The following is an 8806-nucleotide window of genomic DNA, read 5'->3' as shown; positions in this document are numbered from 1 at the left end:
TGGTGGCAAGCCTTGGGGAGAAAGCAATGGCCAAGATTGTGCCACATCACCCATTTTCGCACAGCACACTTCCGACTTCTAAAATCCGTAACTTTCACATACGACCTCCGTTTTTGACGTTCTTTATATCCACGTGTAGGTAATAATAAGATCTACAACTTTCATTTTGACACCGTCAGCCAATTCTCGATCGATCTTAAATTTAACAGTACAAGGAGATTATACTGTTAAACGTCTGCGTAAAATTAATAACTTCTACATACGGACTCTGTTTTTGTCTGTCTTTTTACCGTTGATTTCCTATTAATGAGATCTTCAACTCTCATTTACGTTGCGTAAGCCAAAAACCGCTCGAACTAAAATTCGAGTTTCAGGCCGTGCACTGCTAAGCCGAATCTTAGAAAAATCATAACTTCTTCATACGAAGTCAGATTTGGGCGTTCTTTTTATCGATGTTCTTAGTTTAACATATTCTACGACTTTTGTTTAGATTGATAAGGCTAAAAAGTCTTCTATCGTAAATTCACTATTTACGTCTCCCGGTGTCGTGCCGGTTTTGCCGTAAAACTTCGGCGGGCCATAACTTCTTCGTTATAGCTCGGATTTCGGCATTCTTTATATGTACGGAAACTTTGAGACGTATTCTACAACTTTATGTAGAGATATCAGGATTATCTCACACTTTAATTTTGACGCTCATTTTTATTCTTTATTAATTATACATTTATAATTAAACAATAAACACATAAACACACATAATTCACATAATACTCAAATATTTTATATTTATTACTTCAAAAAGAGTTACAATAGTTGACCTAGACTATTACATTGACAAAAATGCTTAGCCCTGAAAACCCGGGCGTTACAATTCTCTCCCCCTTAGGATGATTCCGTCCCGGAATCATGCATCAGCAAACAGATGTGGATAGCGACTCATCATGTCATCCTCTGTTTCCCAAGTGAGATTCGGCCCATTCGAATGTTTCCATCGGACTAGCACCAAGTCGACCATCTTGCGTCGTAACTTCTTAGTCTTACGGTCGACAATTGCCTCAGGCTCTTCGATCAGCCTTTTATTCTCATCCATCCTTAATTCCGAGATTGGAATTATGTCGGGAACATCTCCCATGAATTTCCTCAAATAACACACATGGAAGGTGTTATGAATACCATTGAGTTCTTCGGGCAATTCCAGCTTGTAAGCTTGGTTCCCAATCTTCTGAAGAACTTTGAACGGTCCAATAAACCTTGGACTCAACTTTCCTCGTTTCCCAAATCGTATAAGTCCCTTCCACGGTGAGACTTTAAGTAAAACGGAATCCCCAACTTCGAAGGTTATCGGTCGTCTTTTCTTGTCAGCATAGCTCTTCTGACGATCCTGAGCTGCTAACATTCTTTCCCTAATCACCTTCAATTTCTCAGCAGTCTCATGGACTATCTCGGGGCCCATAAACTGCTTCTCTCCGGCTTCAAGCCAACAAGACGGCGTACGACACTTCTGTCCATACAAGGCCTGATAAGGTGCCATCTTGATGCTCGAGTGAAAACTATTGTTGTAGGAAAATTCTACCAGAGGTAAGTGCTCGTCCCAATTCCCTTGGAATTCGAGGGTACATGCTCTCAACATATCTTCCAGCGTCTGAATTGTTCTTTCGCTCTGACCATCAGTTTGCGGATGGTAAGCAGTACTCAAACACAACTTTGTACCCAACTCCTCTTGTAGACTCCTCCAAAACCTTGACGTGAAACGACTATCACGATCTGACACAATCGTAAGAGGGACACCGTGAAGTCTTACAATTTCCTTCACGTAAGCGTTTGCGAGCTTATCCATAGACCACTTCTCGTTGGCGGCTATGAAGTGTGCACTCTTGGTGAAACGATCCACGACTACCCAAATCATGTCGTGTCCGTTCTTCGTTCTGGGCAGTTTAGTCACAAAATCCATGGTGATGTCTTCCCATTTACCCATGGGTACAGGTAAAGGTTCTAAACTCCCATACGGTTTCTGATGTTGTGCCTTAACCCTCGCGCATGTTACGCACTCGGCCACATACTTCGCAACATCGAGCTTCATCGTCGGCCACCAGTAGTAGGGTTTTAGGTCCCTATACATTTTAGTGCTACCGGGATGAATCGAGTACATGGTCTTGTGTGCTTCTTCCATTAGAAGATCTCTTATTCCTCCTATCTTAGGTACCCAGATTCGATCTTGGAATACCTTCAGTCCTCGACTGTTTGTACCGAACACTAACGTTTTTCCCAAACGTTCTTCCTTTCGGTCATTCTTTTCTAAGGCTTCTTCTTGAGCTTTCCTGATACTTTCCACAATCGTCGAGACGACTTCAATTCTTAACGCTCTTGGCCTTTTTCTTTCAAGATTGACTTTCCGACTGAGAGCATCAGCAACAATATTTGCTTTACCTGGGTGGTAAAGTATCTCACAGTCGTAGTCCTTGAGAAGCTCTAGCCAGCGTCGTTGCCTCATGTTCAACTCCTTCTGATTAAAGAGATACTGGAGACTCTTATGATCAGTGAAGAGCTTACACTTCGTGCCATAGAGGTAATGCCTCCATATCTTTAAGGCAAATACTACCGCTGCCAACTCCAGATCATGAGTGGGGTAGTTCTTTTCGTGCTCTTTCAATTGTCGAGATGCGTATGCTATCACCTTTTCTCTTTGGGTCAGAACACAACCCAACCCGACTCCAGATGCATCACTATAAACCGCGAAATCTTCAACTCCATCGGGTAGAGAAAGTATCGGTGCTTCACATAACTTCTTCTTTAGCTTCTCGAACGCCTCATCGTGTTTCTCACTCCATGTATACGTAGCTCCTTTATGGGTCAAAGCTGTTAATGGAGCAGCTATCGAAGAAAAGCCTTGGATAAATCGTCGGTAATATCCGGCTAATCCTAGAAAGCTTCGAACCTCCGTGGGACTCTTCGGACGTTCCCACTTCATTACAGCCTCGATCTTGGCGGGGTCAACCATTATTCCTTCTTGGTTAACAACATGACCCAAGAATTGGACTTCCCGTATCCAGAAGTCGCATTTGGAGAACTTCGCAAAAAGCTTCTCCTTCTTTAACACCTCCAACACTTCTCGTAGATGCTTGCCATGCTCCTCCTGGCTTTTCGAGTAAATAAGAATGTCGTCGATGAACACTATCACAGATTTATCGAGGAATGGTTTACAGACCCTATTCATCAAATCCATGAATGCTGCGGGAGCATTGGTTAGTCCGAATGACATAACCAAGAACTCGTAGTGTCCATATCTTGTTCTGAATGCAGTCTTCTCAATATCCTGCTCTCTCACCTTCAGCTGATGATATCCTGACCTAAGATCGATCTTTGAGAAGTAGCTCGAACCTTGCAGCTGATCGAATAGGTCATCAATCCTCGGCAATGGATACTTGTTCTTCACCGTTGCCTTATTCAGCTCTCGGTAGTCTATGCACATCCTCATGCTTCCGTCCTTCTTCTTCACGAATAACACCGGAGCTCCCCAGGGTGATGAACTAGGTCGAATGAATCCGCTGTCCAACAACTCCTGAAGTTGTGTCATGAGCTCCTTCATCTCCGTCGGTGCTAATCGGTAAGGTGGCTTTGCTATCGGTGTTGTTCCTGGTAACAAGTCTATACGAAACTCCACTTGTCTATCAGGTGGTAATCCGGGAAGATCTTCGGGAAAGACTTCCGGATAATCGCACACAACCGGTATATTCTGCACCTCTTTCTTTTCTTTCTTAGCATCGATTACGAATGCCAAGTATGATGCACATCCTTTGGACAAACATTTCCTGGCTTTCATCAGGGAGATGATTCCAGAAGTTACTCTGCGTTTGTCCCCGTACACCATAAATGATTCCTTTCCGGGTGGGTTTATCCTAACTATCTTCTTTTGGCATAATATCTCGGCATCGTTGGCGCTAAGCCAATCCATACCCAAAACGATGTCGAAACCGTTTAACTCTATGGGTAATAGTTCCTCATGGAATTCGTTTCCGTTTAGGTCAATGACGATGTTCCTAATACGATTACTAACAGGTACGAGTTTGCCACTGGCAACTTCTATAATCAGAGCATTATCTAGTTTTTCTACAGGCAATGCTAATCTTCCACCAAATTTATGCGACACAAAGGAGTAATTGGCTCCGGAATCAAATAGTATATTTGCAGGCAAACCATTTACAAGAAAGGTACCTGAAGCGACGTCTGCTGCCTCCTTCGCAGCCTCGAGCGTCATCTGAAAGGCTCTCGCCTTTGGCTTTGGTGGTATGTTGGGCCTTCCCGCATCTTTCTTCCTTGGGCAATCCTTAGCAATATGCCCTTCTTCACGACACTCGTAGCACACCTTCTTGTTGGTGGTGCACTCATTGGCATAGTGCCCTGTTTTCCCACACTTGTAGCAGGTTACTTCATCGCCACATTTTCCCGAGTGCTTCTTCTTGCACTTCTCGCACCATTTAAATTCGTTTCCTCCCCCGAATTTTTTTGAACCGAACTTGCTCTTCTTTTTGTTGGGTTTAGCAGACCCTTCAAATTTCCTCTTCTCGCCAACCTCGATTTTGTTGGCAGCTCTTCCCTTAATCATGTCCTCCACAGACTTGGCAGCCCAGATAGCTGCCTCCAAAGTAGGTGCCTGACGTACTGGCACCGCGTACTCCCATGGAAGTCCCTTTGCGTACTTATCAATTTTCGTCAGCTCATCCGGAACAAGACGCAAGGCAAACTCCATCTTTTCTGTGAAGTTGTTCGTGTATTCATCGATTGACATGCTTCCCTTCTTCAAGGTTAGAAACTGGTTCTCTAACTCTAACAGGTTTTGAGCCGAGCAGTATTTTCGTTTGAATTGCACCAGAAATTCTGCCCATGTCAGTTGCAGGGGCTTGTTGGGGCTTAAAGTCTTCCCCAAGGTATTCCACCAACGTACAGCGCCTCCTCGAAACTGACGTACTGCAAATGTGGTCTGTAGCTTTCCTCTGCAACCGCATGTCATGAAAGCTAACTCCATCTCCGAGATCCAATCCATGACTCCGATTGGATCTTCCTTTCCCGTGAAAGTCGATGGCTTGCAAGTCTGAAAATCCTTGTACTTGCATCCATTTCTCTCGAATCCGTCATCTTGGTTATTTTCTTGAACTATTGGTTGGTTGACTTGACCAACAGTTCCACTGTAGTCTCCTTCCTCAGTCTGCCCTTCGTTCAACTCGGGCTGTTCGATTTGAATAGTGCCTTCCTCTCGATTTTGCTGGAGCAAACGTCTAGTTTCCTCCATTTGACGATCCAACATAGCCTGGATCATCGCTTGCACTCCGGCCGTCGTTATTGGTCCGGCAGCGGCTTCCACAACTGGTATTTGCTCGATCACGGGGGGTTGGTGTCTGTTCCCATTTGCGTTTACGTTTCCGCTACGGGTCCTTGCCATCTTGATTTATACACCGAATAAGGTGAATTTAGATCTTTATTTAGGAGAGACGTTTTAAATCGTCCTTATCACTCCGAAACATTTACATGCTAGTTCTAATAGCGTAGTCGTACGTTTAGAATCCTAAGCACATAAAGTTTCCAGATCCGGTCGGCAACAGACCATAGATCCGAACAATTAACAGCATATTATGCACAAAGCATTTAGCACATAAAAGCATTTTACGCACAATTCCTAAAATAGGCTAGTGCTCACACCTCACAATCATCACTTAGCATTCTAAGTTTAAGTCTAGAAATCCTACAAATTCCTAGTTCGCTTAAACTAATGCTCTGATACCAACTGTGACATCCCCAAAATCACGGCCAGAAAAGACCGGTTTGTTTATGCTTTGTTTAAAAATCAGAGTAACATTTTAAATAAAAGTGTTGCGGAATTTGTCCCAAAACAATAATATGATAAATATTTATCAAAAGCATTTCCATAGAAATGTATTTCATTAAAAGACTCGGGATGTCATGTTCGTACAGATCAAAAGCATAAACAGTACAATACAAGCCTTACTACATTATTTCATATCTACAGGCCTATATCCGTAATCCCTCGTCCAAACATCATATATATGCTCAAGCGCCACTACCTGTAATACATAAAACTGAGTGGGTCAGGCTTGGGAGCCTGGTGAGCACATAGGGTTTTCAACCCACAATAAATAGTTTATTAATTTCATCAATCAACAATAACCCGATTACCCGTTCCCGTTATCCTCACTTTACGTCCCTAAACACCTATCATAAGGGACCTAGCCTAAGGATCATCATCGGGACGGACACTACTACTAAGGGGATTCCTCAGCAATAAATGTCCTAATAGGCAACCATGTGGGGGATGGAGTACATCTGGTGAGCACACAGTTCAAATAAACACCTACAGGTTGCGAGCCTGCTAGTGTTCCACTGGACTGTCTAGAATAGTCCGTGGTCGTCATCTATACTCCGCTAGATGACTGGATCATCAATAACATCTATAACGAGGCCTCTTATTATTTTATTTTGTCACACAGCAACTATTACATCTACCCATGTTTTACCCAACACATTTTGTAGATATAAAATACATATACAGTTTAAATCTTTGAAAACATGTATAAAACGTTCATCCAGCATAGATAGCAAGTATTCCGATAATATGCACAAATAGCACGTAATTTATATTAAATACTTCATATTTATGTGTAAGTTGAAAGTAAATATGCACTCACCTGAAAAGGTGGTGATTCCGAACTCAGACAGCGCTTCGCTTCTTAAAAAGAATTTTCTTCGACGAAACCTAGTATTATTACCACTAGAGTTTAGTTTATTATTCGTCGAGACTAATTAATAGTCTAGCTATTATTATTATTATTATATAAGCGTCAAAAAAATACTTATATAACCCATAATAATAGCTCAAGTATTTATTATAAGTTCCTAATAACGTTACTATAATTAAATAAAAGCTATATTAAAAATAGCGTAGGCGTAGCTTACTTACAGCGGGTTTTATAGAAAACCGGGCTTTGCTTGGAGCAGCGTTCCCGAGCCGAAAAGCTCTTCTTCTCAGAGCCTTCGAGCACTCCGGGGCTTCCGCCTCGTGCTAGGGAGGTTCCCTAGGCTTTTCGGGGGATTTCGGGGCTAGAGAGAGGTTCTAGAGAGAGAGAGAGAGAGTAAAGAGAAGAAAGAATGGGAAAGGTGTGAAGAAAATGAGGGTGAGAGAGGTGGTATTTATAGGGTGAAATGTGGCTGAACTTGGTGCCACATGTCACCATCTGGTGGCAAGCCTTGGGGAGAAAGCAATGGCCAAGATTGTGCCACATCACCCATTTTCGCACAGCACACTTCCGACTTCTAAAATCCGTAACTTTCACATACGACCTCCGTTTTTGACGTTCTTTATATCCACGTGTAGGTAATAATAAGATCTACAACTTTCATTTTGACACCGTCAGCCAATTCTCGATCGATCTTAAATTTAACAGTACAAGGAGATTATACTGTTAAACGTCTGCGTAAAATTAATAACTTCTACATACGGACTCTGTTTTTGTCTGTCTTTTTACCGTTGATTTCCTATTAATGAGATCTTCAACTCTCATTTACGTTGCGTAAGCCAAAAACCGCTCGAACTAAAATTCGAGTTTCAGGCCGTGCACTGCTAAGCTGAATCTTAGAAAAATCATAACTTCTTCATACGAAGTCAGATTTGGGCGTTCTTTTTATCGATGTTCTTAGTTTAACATATTCTACGACTTTTGTTTAGATTGATAAGGCTAAAAAGTCTTCTATCGTAAATTCACTATTTACGTCTCCCGGTGTCGTGCCGGTTTTGCCGTAAAACTTCGGCGGGCCATAACTTCTTCGTTATAGCTCGGATTTCGGCATTCTTTATATGTACGGAAACTTTGAGACGTATTCTACAACTTTATGTAGAGATATCAGGATTATCTCACACTTTAATTTTGACGCTCATTTTTATTCTTTATTAATTATACATTTATAATTAAACAATAAACACATAAACACACATAATTCACATAATACTCAAATATTTTATATTTATTACTTCAAAAAGAGTTACAATAGTTGACCTAGACTATTACATTGACAAAAATGCTTAGCCCTGAAAACCCGGGCGTTACAATTCTCTCCCCCTTAGGATGATTCCGTCCCGGAATCATGCATCAGCAAACAGATGTGGATAGCGACTCATCATGTCATCCTCTGTTTCCCAAGTGAGATTCGGCCCATTCGAATGTTTCCATCGGACTAGCACCAAGTCGACCATCTTGCGTCGTAACTTCTTAGTCTTACGGTCGACAATTGCCTCAGGCTCTTCGATCAGCCTTTTATTCTCATCCATCCTTAATTCCGAGATTGGAATTATGTCGGGAACATCTCCCATGAATTTCCTCAAATAACACACATGGAAGGTGTTATGAATACCATTGAGTTCTTCGGGCAATTCCAGCTTGTAAGCTTGGTTCCCAATCTTCTGAAGAACTTTGAACGGTCCAATAAACCTTGGACTCAACTTTCCTCGTTTCCCAAATCGTATAAGTCCCTTCCACGGTGAGACTTTAAGTAAAACGGAATCCCCAACTTCGAAGGTTATCGGTCGTCTTTTCTTGTCAGCATAGCTCTTCTGACGATCCTGAGCTGCTAACATTCTTTCCCTAATCACCTTCAATTTCTCAGCAGTCTCATGGACTATCTCGGGGCCCATAAACTGCTTCTCTCCGGCTTCAAGCCAACAAGACGGCGTACGACACTTCTGTCCATACAAGGCCTGATAAGGTGCCATCTTGATGCTCGAGTGAAAACTATTGTTGTA

General features: G+C 42.2%; 1 long non-coding RNA gene across 1 annotated transcript; it reads right to left on the bottom strand.

Annotated features, from left to right (window-relative positions):
- Positions 1-5902: 5902 nt before the first annotated feature.
- On the bottom strand, positions 5903-7142 carry LOC128127123 (uncharacterized). The gene is made up of 3 exons (XR_008225185.1): positions 6971-7142; positions 6699-6766; positions 5903-6077 (listed from the first exon to the last, which is right to left on the bottom strand). It is a non-coding gene; the product is annotated as an uncharacterized LOC128127123 (long non-coding RNA).
- Between the last annotated feature and the right edge of the window lie 1664 nt (positions 7143-8806).

Source organism: Lactuca sativa, chromosome 7 (assembly GCF_002870075.4).
Source record: "Lactuca sativa cultivar Salinas chromosome 7, Lsat_Salinas_v11, whole genome shotgun sequence".
Classification (NCBI taxonomy): domain Eukaryota; kingdom Viridiplantae; phylum Streptophyta; class Magnoliopsida; order Asterales; family Asteraceae; genus Lactuca; species Lactuca sativa.
The sequence above is the reverse complement of the archived record's forward strand: the minus strand, read 5'-3'. Positions and strand labels throughout refer to the sequence as shown.